A 15,649-nucleotide genomic window follows, 5' to 3' on the forward strand; every position below is an offset into this window, starting at 1 on the left:
TATCCACTTGGTTCCTATGGCATTGTGATTCCCGGTCGGTCTTGGCACCAATCTCCACACTTTGTTGCGCTCGAAGTTGTTGAGTTCTTCATGCATGGCATTGAGCCAATTCGGATCTTCTAGCGCTTCATAGACCTTGTGGGGTTCCACACAAGAGACAAACGCGTGATGCTCACAATAATTTGCTAATTGTCTACGAGTGCTTACCCCCTTTCTTAAGCTTCCAAGCACATTCGTCATGAGATGATCCTTGGTGGAGAGCTTCGAAGCAACCTTGGCGGCACGGTGCTCTAATTCCTCCTCGGGGGTGAGACGAGGAGTGGTCACTTGATCATCTTGAGCGTCGTCTTGGGCTTGTTCTTGTTCTTGAACTTGCTCGGAGGAGAGAACTTGACCTTGGGCATCACTTGATGTGTCAACACCGTCTTGAGCGTGATCTTGCCCTTGGTCATGTTCTTGAGGATGAGGGCCTTCATGTTGTTCTTCGGAAGCATGTGGGCCTTGGGTTGGTGATGGCTCCACTTGAGTGGAGCTTTGTCCTTCTCCTTCGGCCACAAGGGGTTCCTCAATGGGTAGGATAAAGCCAACACCCATTCTTCTTATGGCTTGGGGAGGAATTTCATCACCTACATCACAAGTGCCACTTTGCTCCACTTGGGAGCCGTTATTCTCATCAAACTCCACGTTACACGTCTCCTCAATAAGTCCCATGGATTTATTGAGGACACGGTAAGCATGAGAGTTTGTAGCATAACCAACAAATATGCCCTCATAAGCTCTAGCCTCAAATTTAGACAACCGAACACCTTTCTTGAGAATGAAGCACTTACACCCGAATACCCGGAAGTACTTGAGATTGGGCTTGTTACCGGTGAGTATCTCATATGGAGTCTTGTTCAAGCCCTTGCGGAGGTAGAGCCGATTGGATGCATGACATGCGGTGTTGATGGCTTCGGCCCAAAAGTTGTACGGAGACTTGAACTCTGCCATCATGGTCCTTGCCGCATCCATCAACGTCCGGTTCTTCCTCTCCACAACACCGTTTTGTTGAGGGGTGTATGGTGCGGAATATTGATGCTTGATTCCCTCATCACTAAGAAATTCATCCAAGGTGTAGTTCTTGAACTCGGTGCTGTTGTCACTTCTTATTGTCAAGATCTTTGCATTGTGTTGACGTTGTGCTTCATTTGAAAAGTCAATGACGGTTTGTTGGGTCTCGCTCTTCCTCTTGAAGAAATACACCCATGTGTACCTTGAGTAGTCATCCACAATCACCAAGCAATACTTCCTACCTCCAAGACTATCGAAGGATGGAGGCCCAAAGAGATCCATGTGAAGGAGCTCCAAAGGCCTCTTCGAATAAATGATAGTCGTGGGAGGGTGAGCCTTCTCATGTAGCTTTCCTTCGATACAGGCACTGCAAGCACGATCTTTAGCAAAACTAACATTCGTTAGATCACGGACATGGTCCCCCTTGAGAAGACTTTGCAAAGATCTCATATTGACATGGGCTAAACGGCGATGCCAAAGCCATCCCACATCAACTTTAGCCATTAGGCATGTCGCGGTCTTAGTGGGTCGCTCCGAAAAGTTAATCACATATAGACCGTTCTCGACATGCCCAACAAAGGCTACTTTAAGAGTCTTGCTCCACAAGAGGGCCACGGTATCGATATCAAAGAAAGTGGCAGAGCCCATGATTGCAAGTTGACGAACAGAAAGTAAATTGTATGCAAGGGACTCAACAAGCATGACCTTCTCGATCGTGAGATCATGAGAGATGACCACCTTGCCAAGTCCCAATACCTTAGAAGATGAGGCGTCACCCCACTCGACATTGGTGGGCATAGATGGAACCTTGTGCACATCCACCACCAAGTCCTTGCTTCCGGTCATATGATTTGTAGCTCCGCTATCGAGCAACCATGATCCCCCACCGGAAGCAAACACCTACAAGAGATCAATGCTTGGTTTTAGGTACCCATTTTGTAATGGGTCCTTTGATGTTAGTAACAAGGGTTTTTGGAACCCAAATAGACCATTCAATGTATTCATGAGGAGAACCAACAAATTTGGCATAAACATGCCCATCACTAGCACGGCATAACACATAAGAAGGATTAAAATCGCCGGCTTTGTTGGGAGGGGTGACATTGCCCTTCTTGACATTGTTCTTCTTCTTCTCCTCGGAGGCACTCTCTCCCTCCTTCACAAAGGTTTGCATGAGAGGAGGAGGTCATTTGGTCTTGTCATTCTTCTTCTTGTTCTTGGAGTCGGGCACGTACCCAACCCCTTCCTTGGCCACAACTCCCTTTTGGTTGATCAAGAGATCGTTGAGGTTCTTCTTGCCTTGTATGCAAGTCGCAAGACCTCTCTCAAGTTGCCCCTTTAGCTTAGCGTTCTCCTCAACGAGATGCACATGCTCACAACACGGGTTAGTAGCATTTGCATTATCAATTAACATCATACGAGGGAAAGTGGCTTTTTCCTTGGTTAGCTTTACTTGAAGTTGATCATGAGACTCTTTGAGGCTAGCATGAGCACCCTTCAAGACCTTGTGAGCCTTGTCAAGTAGATCAAACTCCTCTTTGAGTCTAGCAAGATCAACCTCAAGTTCGGCCTTCTCGGAGTTTAGCACATGAGAAACTATGAGGACATGATCATAATCTTTCTTTAACTTAGCATGATCAACGTTGTGTGACTCCTCAAGAGCCAAACGAAGACCACGCTCTTCCTCAAGAGCATTGGAAAGATCCAAAATCTCATCGGCATAGTCACGACTATGCCCTTCCATCTTAGTGATGGTGTCTTCGTGAGCCTCGATCATGTCATTGGCTTCACCAAGTTGTTCCAAGAGAGCAACAAAGTGCTTCTTGGATTTTCCCTTGAGTTTGCCCATAAAGGCCTCAAACTCGTTAGCCTCCACATTAGCTCCCTCAAGTTCATTAATGCTATCCATCGGAGAAGGATGATTAATGATGGTAGTTTTGATATTGGGGGTTACCTTGTTGGTGGCTTTAGCCATGAGGCACTTGGCGGTGATGCTCTCATTGGGTGAGTCGAAGAGAGACACCCGTGAAGTCGTCGCAATGGCAACAGAGGCCATGGCAACCGACTCATCATCGTCATCATCCTCATTGTACTCTTTTTGTACAGCCAATGCCTTGGGAGGAGTCTTCTTGGTGAAGTTGTTCTTGTTGGGGAACGACTTGGCCTTGTCTTTTCGGATGAGCTTGCCACCATTGTCTTCCCTCTTCTCATATGGGCATTCCGCAACAAAATGACTCACGTTGCCGCAATTGTAGCAAGTCCTTACACGTTGCTTGCCCCTCGTGCCACTCGAGTTGTTTTTGCTAAAGTTTGGCCTCGAGTTTTTCTTGCTCCAAAATTGCCTTGAAGCAAGTGCCATGTGTTCATGATATGCATACTTCGTATCTTCGGGGTTGCTCTCCTATTCTTCCTCTTCTTCTTATTCAACGGTGAGCTTGGCCTTCAATGCAAGGTTAGGCTTCTTTGCCCGTTGAGAATGGAGCACTGCATTGTCGGCGGTCTTGTCCAAAATGTTCATGGCCACAAACTCATCCAACACTTCGCTTGAGATCAAAGTGTGGAAGTCCGGTCTTTGACGAATGACGGAGGACATGGCCTTGTGGTAGGGCATCATTGCCTTGAGGAATTTGCGCTTGATCCAATTGTCATCCATGTCCTTGCTCCCGTGATCTCGTAGTGAGACCGCGAGTTTGGTTACTCTCCGATAAAGCTCACGAGGTTCTTCATCTTCTTTCATAGCAAACTCATCGGCCTCATCTTGCACCACTTCATAGTTGGAGCGTTGAATGCTTACGCTTCCCCGGTAGACAGAGACAACACAATGCCATGCATCTTTGGCCAAGGCGAAGGGACGAAGATGAGGTAGGTCTTCGGGTGGAATTGCATCTTGAATGATAAAGAGAGCATTCTCATTGAACTGATTATCCGCGGCTTCTCAAGGAGTGAAGTTGCTTGGATCATGCGGATAAAAACCTTCTTCAATGATTCTCCAAAGGTTAGTGTTCACATGATTTAAATGACGTTTAAAGCGGTAAACCCAAGAATCAAAGTCCTCATTTTTCACAATCTTAGGGGGAGGACCGGCATGATTCAAATGAGTAGAAGGAACCGGTCCACCATAAACAAGTGGTGGTTCCACATGAGAAAAGATGCCGGTGCCATTTTTACCACTAGAAGATGGAGCCTTTTCACTACTAGCTTCCCCCTTGTCGGGGATAGCATCCGTCACCTTGTTGGTGGGATCACCCACTTTCAACGGTGCGGTGGAAAGTTTAAGCCCCTCAAGAAATTTAGTAAACATGCTTTCAACCTCGGTCGTCATGGAGGTCTTCAATGTCTCAGGCCACATTGAATTCCTCATGAGAGACCGAGGTTCCCCCATCGCCCGTGGACGAGATCGGATTCACACCGGAGTGTTCCTCCACACCGTCTACGGTATCAACCATACTCTTTGGACGGTAAAGTCCTTAATAAAGAGACGAGGCTCTGATACCAATTGAAAGGGTCGATATGGTTGACTAGAGGGGGGGTGAATAGGCAACTACCAATTTTTAACTTTTCTTTATCAAATTAAACTTTGCATCAAAGTAGGTTGTCTAGATGTGCAACTAGGTGAGCAACCTATATGATGCAATACCAACAAGCAAGCAAGAGAAGTAACACTAAAGAGCTTGCACAAGTAAAGGTAAGAGATAACCAAGAGTGGATCCGGTGAAGACGAGGATGTGTTACCGAAGTTCCTTCCCTTTGAGGGGAAGTACGTCTCCGTTGGAGCGATGTGGAGGCACGATGCTCCCCAAGAAGCCACTAGGGCCACCGTATTCTCCTCACGCCCTCACACAATGCGAGATGCCGTGATTCCACTATTGGTGCCCTCGAAGGCGGCGACCGAACCTTTACAAACAAGGTTGGGGCAATCTCCACAACTTAATCAGAGGCTCCCAACAAAACCACGAAGCTTCACCACAATGGACTATGGCTCCGTGGTGACCTCAACCGTCTAGGGTGCTCAAACACCCAAGAGTAACAAGATCCGCTAGGGATGAGTGGGGGAATCGAAAATCCCTTGGTGGAAGTGTAGATCGGGGCCTTCTCAACCACTCCCGAGCAAATCAACAAGTTTGATTGGCTAGAGAGATAGATCGGGCGAAAATGGAGCTTGGAGCATTTAATGGAGCTTGAGCAATAAATGGAGCTTGGAGGAGGAAGAGGTAGGTCAAAGAGAAGAAGGGGACTCCCTTTTATAGTGGGGGCAACAATCCAACCATTGCCCCTCACCCACCAGCCCCGCATAGGGCGGTACTACCGCTGAGAGGGGGCGGTACTACTGCCAGTTCAGCGGTACTGCCGCGCCAGCCAGCGGCACTACCGCGCAGAGGAGACCAGTAGGGAATAGGACCCAACGCGGTACTACCGCGGTGGTAGGGGCGGTACTACCGCTCCTGGAACGGTACTACCGCCTCTACAACCGCAACTAGTGCCGCAAAACCCGACACGAGAAAAAGACCCCTCGAGTCGAGGCGGTAGGAGCCACACAGCCCAGCGGTACTACGGCAGCGGGGTCACGGGCGGTACTACCGTCGTGGAGTGGTACTGCCGCTTGTGACCCTTCGGCCGTATTACCGCTGGTAGTGCGGTACTACCGCTAGGGCACAGAAGAGAGAGAGAATCTCTCCAAAGAGGCTGAGGATGAGGCGGAGGTGCCAGGCACCCCAGCGGTACTACTGCTGTGGAGCCACGAGCGGTACTACCGCTGTAGAGCGGTACTGCCTCTTGTGGCTCCTCAGCGGTACTACCGCTGGGTTGCGCGGTACTACCGCTTGGACCCAGACAGCACAAGGAAGAGAGGAGAGATCTCTACAATGGAATGGAAAAGCTCGGAGGGTGAGAAGCTGATGTGTACGTGTTGATTCCACCCATGCAATACCCCAGCGGACCCCCTCTTGATAGTACGGTGCCCTCTACGCAACTAGTCCACCGAGAAAGAAACGAAAGAGCTACACCGTCTTTAAATACACTCCAAGGGGAAGAAAACGTCTCGTGCCAGCGGAGAATCTGTGAATTATTCAAATCACAAGATTAGTCCACAAACATGTTGTCATCAATCACCAAAACTACCTTGAGAGAGATATGCCGTAACAACTGGCAGCGAGCTCGAGGAGGGCGCGTGGTAGCCGGAATCGGCGATGAACGCCGACGATCCGAAGGTTGAAGACGAAGGGTGTGGCGGCATCTGGCAGCGACAGGGCCTCCCATCACCAGCTGAGGCCACCGGTCGATGAAGAAGGCGAGGGCGGAGCTCTACGGCATGATGGCTCGGCTCGGAGGCGACGGGGACCGCGAGGACGACGGTGCGCGGCGGCAGAGGCGTTCGGGCGGTGGCTCTGAGAAGGAGGCGAGGCGACGGAGCGAGCGGGGAGAGGGGATAGGGACCGGCGCGAGTGGGGGCGGCAGAGCAAGTGGGAGGGGAGAGGGGAGCCCGAGGCGTCGGGGCTTTATCCTCTCCCGGCGAGGCCGGTGAGGTGGTTGGACGACGACGGACGCGCTCTGTCCCGCTCGGTCGGAGGAGCAGTGCGCGGGGAAGGAGACGACCAGGGGGAATGGGGGGAGTGGGCCGGCCTGCTGGAGTGGGTTAGGTGGGCCGGCCCAGGTGGGTTCGGTCCAGGGAGGAGTTTGCTCTCTCTCTCTCTCCTTTTTTGTATTTCTTTTTTTTAACTTTCAGCTTTAGCTATTTTAGGCCATTTAGACACATTGGAAAAAAGTTGGTTCACCACCAATATTACCAGAAGAATAATATCCACATGATGAACATTTTAGTTTTCATGTTTGAGCAATTTTGAAATTCACCTAGAATTTGAATTTGAATTCAACTAGAATTTGAAAGAACAAGAGACAATAATGATCAGGCACATGTTTAGCAAAAATATTAGCTTAACCCCGGGGGTTACTGTAGCATCATTACACCGGGGTGTTACAACTCTCCTCCTCTAAAATAAATTATCGTCCCAAGAATTAAGAGGTAGAAGGGAACAGGTCGGGGTATTCAGCCTGGAGGTTATCTTCGCGCTCCCAAGTGGCTTCATCTTTAGAATGATTTGACCATTGCACCTTGATGAACTTGGTAACCTTCTGGCGTGTTCGACGTTCAGCTTCTTCAAGAATGCAGATCGGATGCTCCTTGTATGTGAGATCATCTTGAACTTCAATCAATTCCGGATCCACTTCATGTTCCGGATCCTTGAAGCATCGACGAAGTTGCGACACATGAAAGACATCATGGACGTGAGAGAACTGAGGTGGCATCTCCAATTGATAAGCCACCAGTCCACGACGGGCGAGGATGCGGAAGGGACCAATGTAGCGCGGAGCTAGCTTGCCCTTGACTCCGAACCGATGAGTGCCTCTCAAAGGAGTGACTGTTGGGTTTCGTAGTAATTTCAAAAAATTTCCTACGCACACGCAAGATCATGTGATGCATAGCAACGAGAGGGGAGAGTGTTGTCTACGTACCCACGCAGACCGACTGCGGAAGCGTTGACGCAACGTAGAGGAAGTAGTCGTACGTTTTCACGATCCAACCGATCAAGCACCGAAACTACGGCACCTCCGAGTTCGAGCACACGTTCAGCTCGATGACGATTCCCGGACTCCGATCCAGCAAAGTGCCGGGGAAGAGTTCCGCACACCAGACGGCGTGGTGACGATCTTGATGCACTACAGCAGTAGGGCTTCGCCTAAACTCCGCTACAGTATTATCGAGGAATATGGTGGCTGGGGCACCGCACACGGCTAAGGAATAGATCACGTGGATCAACTTTTGTGTTCTAGGGTGCCTCTACCTCAGTATATAAAGGACTAGAGGGGGGAGGGCTGGCCGGCCATAGGAGGCGCGCCAGGAGAGTCCTACTCCCTCTGGGAGTAGGATTCCCCCCCCCCCAATCCTAGTTGGAATAGGATTCCTTGAGGGGGGAAAGAGAGAGAGGGGGGACGGCCACCTCTCCTAGTCCTAATAGGACTAGGGGAAGGGGGGAGGCGCACAGCCACCTTGGGCTGCCCCTTTCTCCTTTCCACTAAAGCCCACTAAGGCCGTCCCGGTAACCCCCTGGTACTCCTGTATATGCCCGAACTCATCCGAAACCATTCCGGTGTCCAAACATAACCTTCCCATATATCAATCTTCATGTATCGACCATTCTGAGACTCCTCGTCATGTCCGTGATCACATATGGGACTCCGAACTACCTTCGGTACATCAAAACACATAAACTCGTAATACCGATTATCATCGAACGTTAAGCGTGCGGACCCTATGGGTTCGAGAACTATGTAGACATGACCGAGAATCATCTCCGGTCAATAACCACTAGTGGAACCTGGATGCTCATATTGGTTCCTACATATTCTACGAAGATCTTTATCGGTCAAACCGCATAACAACATACATTGTTCCCTTTGTCATCGATATGTTACTTGCCCGAGATTCGATCATCGGTATCATCATACCTAGTTCAATCTCATTACCAGCAAGTCTCTTTACTCGTTCTGTAATGCATCATCCCTCAACTAACTCATTAGTTGCAATGCTTGCAAGGCTTATGTGATGTGTATTACCGAGAGGGCCCAGAGATACCTCTCCGACAATCAGAGTGACAAATCCTAATCTCGAAATACGCCAACTCAACAAACACCATCGGAGACACCTATAGAGCATCTTTATAATCACCCAGTTATGTTGTGATGTTTGATAGCACACTAAGTGTTCCTCCGGTATTCGGGAGTTGCATAATCTCATAGTCATAGGAACATGTATAAGTTATGGCGAAAGCAATAGCAATAAACTAAACGATCGTGGTGGTAAGCTAACGGACGGGTCAAGTCAATCACATCATTCAACTAATGATGTGACCTCGTTAATCAAATAACAAATCTTTGTTCATGGTTAGGAAACATAACCATCTTTGATTAACGAGCTAGTCAAGTAGAGGCATACTAGTGACACTCTGTTTGTCTATGTATTCACACATGTATTATGTTTCCGGTTAATACAATTCTAGCATGAATAATAAACATTTATCATGATATAAGGAAATAAATAATAACTTTATTATTGCCTCTAGGGCATATTTCCTTCAGTCTCCCACTTGCACTAGAGTCAATAATCTAGATTACACTGTAATGATTCTAACACCCATGGAGCTTTGGTGCTGATCATGTTTTGCTCGTGGAAGAGGCTTAGTCAACGTGTCTGCAACATTCAGATCCGTATGTATCTTGCAAATTTCTATGTCTCCCACCTGAACTAGATCCCGGATGGAATTGAAGCGTCTCTTGATGTGTTTGGTCCTTTTGTGAAATCTGGATTCCTTTGCCAAGGCAATTGCACCAGTATTGTCACAAAAGATTTTCATTGGACCCGATGCACTAGGTATGACACCTAGATCGGATATGAACTCCTTCATCCAGACTCCTTCGTTCGCTGCTTCCGAAGCAGCTATGTACTCCGCTTCACATGTAGATCCCGCTATGACGCTTTGTTTAGAACTGCACCAACTGACAGCTCCACCGTTTAATGTAAACACGTATCCGGTTTGCGATTTAGAATCGTCCGGATCAGTGTTAAAGCTTGCATCAACGTAACCTTTTACGGTGAGCTCTTTGTCACCTCCATATACGAGAAACATATCCTTAGTCCTTTTCAGGTATTTCAAGATGTTCTTGACCGCTGTCCAGTGATCCACTCCTGGATTACTTTGGTACCTCCCTACTAGACTTATAGCAAGGCACACATCGGGTCTGGTACACAGCATTGCATACATGATAGATCCTATGGCTGACGCATAGGGAACATCTTTCATATTCTCTCTATCTTCTGCAGTGGTCGGGCATTGAGTCTTACTCAACTTCATACCTTGTAACACAGGCAAGAATCCTTTCTTTGCTTGATCCATTTTGAACTACTTCAAAATCTTGTCAAGGTATGTGCTTTGTGAAAGTCCAATTAAGCGTCTTGATCTATCTCTATAGATTTTTATGCCTAATATGTAAGCAGCTTCACCGAGGTCTTTCATTGAAAAACTCTTATTCAAGTATCCCTTTATGCTATCCAGAAATTCTATATCATTTCCAATTAGTAATATGTCATCCACATATAATATTAGAAATGCTACAGAGCTCCCACTCACTTTCTTGTAAATACAGGCTTCTCCAAAAGTCTGTATAAAACCAAATGCTTTAATCACACTATCAAAACGTTTATTCCAACTCCGAGAGGCTTGCACCAGTCCATAAATGGATCGCTGGAGCTTGCACACTTTGTTAGCTCCTTTTGGATCGACAAAACCTTCCGGTTGCATCATATACAACTCTTCTTCCAGAAATCCATTCAGGAATGCAGTTTTGACATCCATCTGCCAAATTTCATAATCATAAAATGCGGCAATTGCTAACATGATTCGGACAGACTTAAGCATCGCTACGAGTGAGAAGGTCTCATCGTAGTCAACCCCTTGAACTTGTCGAAATCCTTTTGCGACAAGTCGAGCTTTGTAGACAGTAACATTACCATCAGCGTCAGTCTTCTTCTTGAAGATCCATTTATTCTCAATTGCTTGCCGATCATCGGGCAAGTCAACCAAAGTCCATACTTTGTTCTCATACATGGATCCCATCTCAGATTTCATGGCTTCAAGCCACTTTGCGGAATCTGGGCTCACCATCGCTTCTTCATAGTTCGCAGGTTCATCATGATCTAGTAGCATGATTTCCAGAATAGGATTACCGTACCACTCTAGCGCGGATCTTACTCTGGTTGATCTACGAGGTTCAGTAGTATCTTGATCTGAAGTTTCGCGATCATCATCATTAGCTTCCTCACTTATTGGTGTAGGTGTCGCAGAAACAGATTTCTGTGATGTACTACTCTCCAATAAAGGAGCAGGTACAGTTACCTCGTCAAGTTCTACTTTCCTCCCACTCACTTCTTTCAAGAGAAACTCCTTCTCTAGAAAGGATCCATTCTTAGCAACGAATGTCTTGCCTTCGGATCTGTGATAGAAGGTGTACCCAACAGTCTCCTTTGGGTATCCTATGAAGACACATTTCTCCGATTTGGGTTCGAGCTTATCAGGTTGAAGCTTTTTCACATAAGCATCGCAGCCCCAAACTTTAAGAAACGACAACTTTGGTTTCTTGCCAAACCATAGTTCATAAGGCGTCGTCTCAACGGATTTTGATGGTGCCCTATTTAACGTGAATGCGGCCGTCTCTAAAGCATAAAACCCAAAACGATAGCGGTAAATCAGTAAGAGACATCATAGATCGCACCATATCTAGTAAAGTACGATTACGACGTTCGGACAAACCATAACGCTGTGGTGTTCCGGGTGGCGTGAGTTGCGAAACTATTCCACAATTTTTCAATTGTACACCAAACTCGTAACTCAAATATTCTCCTCCACGATCAGATCGTAGAAATTTTATTTTCTTGTTACGATGATTTTCAACTTCACTCTGAAATTCTTTGAACTTTTCAAATGTTTCAGATTTATGTTTCATTAAGTAGATATACCCATATCTGCTTAAGTCATCTGTGAAGGTGAGAAAATAACGATATCCGCCACGAGCCTCAATATTCATCGGACCACATACATCGGTATGTATGATTTCCAACAAATCTGTTGCTCTCTCCATAGTACCGGAGAACGGTGTTTTAGTCATCTTGCCCATGAGGCACGGTTCGCAACTACCAAGTGATTCATAATCAAGTGGTTCCAAAAGTCCATCAGTATGGAGTTTCTTCATGCGCTTTACACCGATATGACCTAAATGACAGTGCCACAAATAAGTTGCACTTTCATTATCAACTCTGCATCTTTTGGCTTCAACATTATGAATATGTGTATCACTACTATCGAGATTCATCAAAAATAGACCACTCTTCAAAGGTGCATGACCATAAAAGATATTACTCATATAAATAGAACAACCATTATCCTCTGATTTAAATGAATAACCGTCTTGCATCAAACAAGATCCAGATATAATGTTCATGCTCAACGCTGGCACCAAATAACAATTATTTAGGTCTAATATTAATCCCGAAGGTAGATGTAGAGGTAGCGTGCCGACCGCGATCACATCGACTTTGGAACCGTTTCCCACGTGCATCGTCACCTCGTCCTTTGCCAGTGCCCGCTTATTCCATAGTCCCTGTTTCGAGTTGCAAATATTAGCAACAGAACCAGTATCAAATACCCAGGTGCTACTGCGAGCTCTAGTAAGGTACACATCAATAACATGTATATCACATATACCTTTGTTCACCTTGCCATCCTTCTTATCCGCCAAATACTTGGGGCAGTTCCGCTTCCAGTGACCAGTCTGCTTGCAGTAGAAGCACTCAGTTTCAGGCTTAGGTCCGGACTTGGGTTTCTTCTCCTGAGCAGCAACTTGCTTGCTGTTCTTCTTGAAGTTCCCCTTCTTCTTCCCTTTGCCCTTTTTCTTGAAACTAGTGGTCTTGTTAACCATCAACACTTGATGCTCCTTTTTGATTTCTACCTCCGCAGCTTTCAGCATTGCGAAGAGCTCGGGAATAGTCTTGTTCATCCCTTTGCATATTATAGTTCATCACGAAGCTCTTGTAGCTTGGTGGCAGTGATTGGAGAATTCTGTCAATGACGCAATCATCCGGAAGATTAACTCCCAATTGAATCAAGTGATTATTATACCCAGACATTTTGAGTATATGTTCACTGACAGAACTGTTCTCCTCCATCTTGCAGCTATAGAACTTATTGGAGGCTTCATATCTCTCAATCCGGGCATTTGCTTGAAATATTAACTTCAACTCCTGGAACATCTCATATGCTCCATGACGTTCAAAACGTCGTTGAAGTCCCGATTCTAAGCCGTAAAGCATGGCACACTGAACTATCGAGTAGTCATCAGCTTTGCTCTGCCAGACGTTCATAACATCTGGTGTTGCTCCAGCAGCAGGCCTAGCACCTAGCGGTGCTTCCAGGACGTAATTCTTCTGTGCAGCAATGAGGATAATCCTCAAGTTACGGACCCAGTCCGTGTAATTGCTACCATCATCTTTCAACTTTGCTTTCTCAAGGAACGCATTAAAATTCAACGGAACAACAGCACGAGCCATCTATCTACAATCAACATAAACAAGCAAGATACTATCAGGTACTAAGTTCATGATAAATTTAAGTTCAATTAATCATATTACTTAAGAACTCCCACTTAGATAGACATCCCTCTAATCCTCTAAGTGATTACGTGATCCAAATCAACTAAACCATGACTGATCATCACGTGAGATGGAGTAGTTTTCAATGGTGAACATCGTTATGTTGATCATATCTACTATATGATTCACGCTCGACCTTTCGGTCTCCGTGTTCCCAGGCCATATCTGCATATGCTAGGCTCGTCAAGTTTAACCTGAGTATCCTGCGTGTGCAAAAACTGGCTTGCACCTGTTGTAGATGGACGTAGAGCTTATCACACCCGATCATCACGTGGTGTCTGGGCACGACGAACTTTGGCAACGGTGCATACTCAGGGAGAACACTTCTTGATAATTTAGTGAGAGATCATCTTATAATGCTACCGTCAATCAAAGCAAGATAAGATGCATAAAAGATAAACATCACATGCAATCAATATAAGTGATATGATATGGCCATCATCATCTTGTGCCTGTGATCTCCATCTCCGAAGCACCATCATGATCACCATCGTCACCGGCGCGACACCTTGATCTCCATCGTAGCATCGTTGTCGTCTCGCCAATCTTATGCTTCTACGACTATCACTATCGCTTAGTAATAAAGTAAAGCATTACATCGCGATTGCATTGCATACAATAAAGCGACAACCATATGGCTCCTGCCAGTTGCCGATAACTCGGTTACAAAACATGATCATCTCATACAATAAAATTTAGCATCATGCCTTGACCATATCACATCACAACATTCCCTGCAAAAACAAGTTAGACGTCCTCTACTTTGTTGTTGCAAGTTTTACGTGGCTGCTACGGGCTTAAGCAAGAACCAATCTCACCTACGCATCAAAACCACAACGATAGTTTGTCAAATAGACTCCGTTTTAACCTTCGCAAGGACCAGGCGTAGCCACACTTGGTTCAACTAAAGTTGGAGAGACAGTCGCCCGCAAGCCACCTGTGTGCAAAGCTTGTCGGGGGAACCGGTCTCGCGTAAGCGTACGCGTAATGTTGGTCCGGGTCGTCTCGTCCAACAATGCCGCCGAACCAAAGTATGACATGCTGGTAGGCAGTATGACTTATATCGCCCACAACTCACTTGTGTTCTACTCGTGCATATAACATCAACATAAATAACCTAGGCTCGGATGCCACTGTTGGGTTTCGTAGTAATTTCAAAAAAATTCCTACGCACACGCAAGATCATGTGATGCATAGCAACGAGAGGGGAGAGTGTTGTCTACGTACCCACGCAGACCGACTGCGGAAGCGTTGACGCAACGTAGAGGAAGTAGTCATACGTTTTCACGATCCAACCGATCAAGCACCGAAACTACGGCACCTCCGAGTTCGAGCACACGTTCAGCTCGATGACAATTCCCGGACTCCGATCCAGCAAAGTGTCGGGGAAGAGTTCCGTCAGCACGACGGCGTGGTGACGATCTTGATGCACTACAGCAGTAGGGCTTCGCCTAAACTCCGCTACAGTATTATCGAGGAATATGGTGGCTGGGAGCACCGCACACGGCTAAGGAATAGATCACGTGGATCAACTTTTGTGTTCTAGGGTGCCTCTACCTCAGTATATAAAGGACTAGAGGGGGGAGGGCTGGCCGGCCATAGGAGGCGCGCCAGGAGAGTCCTACTCCCTCTCGGAGTAGGATTCCCCCCCCCCCCAATCCTAGTTGGAATAGGATTCCTTGAGGGGGGAAAGAGAGAGAGGGGGCCGGCCACCTCTCCTAGTCCTAATAGGACTAGGGGAAGGGGGGAGGCGCACAGCCACCTTGGGCTGCCCCTTTCTCCTTTCCACTAAAGCCCACTAAGGCCCATATAGCTCCCGGGGGGTTCCGGTAACCTCCCGGTACTCCGGTAAAATCCCGATTTTACCCGGAACACTTCCGATATCCAAACATAGGCTTCCAATATATAAATCTTTATGTCTCGACCATTTCGAGACTCCTCGTCATGTCCGTGATCACATCCGGGACTCCGAACAACCTTCGGTACATCAAAATGCATAAACTCATAATATAACTGTCATCGTAACCTTAAGCGTGCGGACCCTACGGGTTCGAGAACAATGTATACATGACCGAGATACGTCTACGGTCAATAACCAATAGCGGGACCTGGATGCCCATATTGGCTCCTACATATTCTACGAAGATCTTTATCGGTCAGACCGCATAACAACATACGTTGTTCCCTTTGTCATCGGTATGTTACTTGCCCAAGATTCGATCGTCGGTATCCAATACCTAGTTCAATCTCGTTACCGGCAAGTCTCTTTACTCGTTCCGTAATACATCATCTCACAACTAACTCATTAGTTACAATGCTTGCAAGGCTTATGTGATGTGTATT

Source organism: Triticum urartu, chromosome 5 (genome assembly GCF_003073215.2).
Source record: "Triticum urartu cultivar G1812 chromosome 5, Tu2.1, whole genome shotgun sequence".
In the NCBI taxonomy this organism is placed as follows: Eukaryota; Viridiplantae; Streptophyta; class Magnoliopsida; order Poales; family Poaceae; genus Triticum; species Triticum urartu.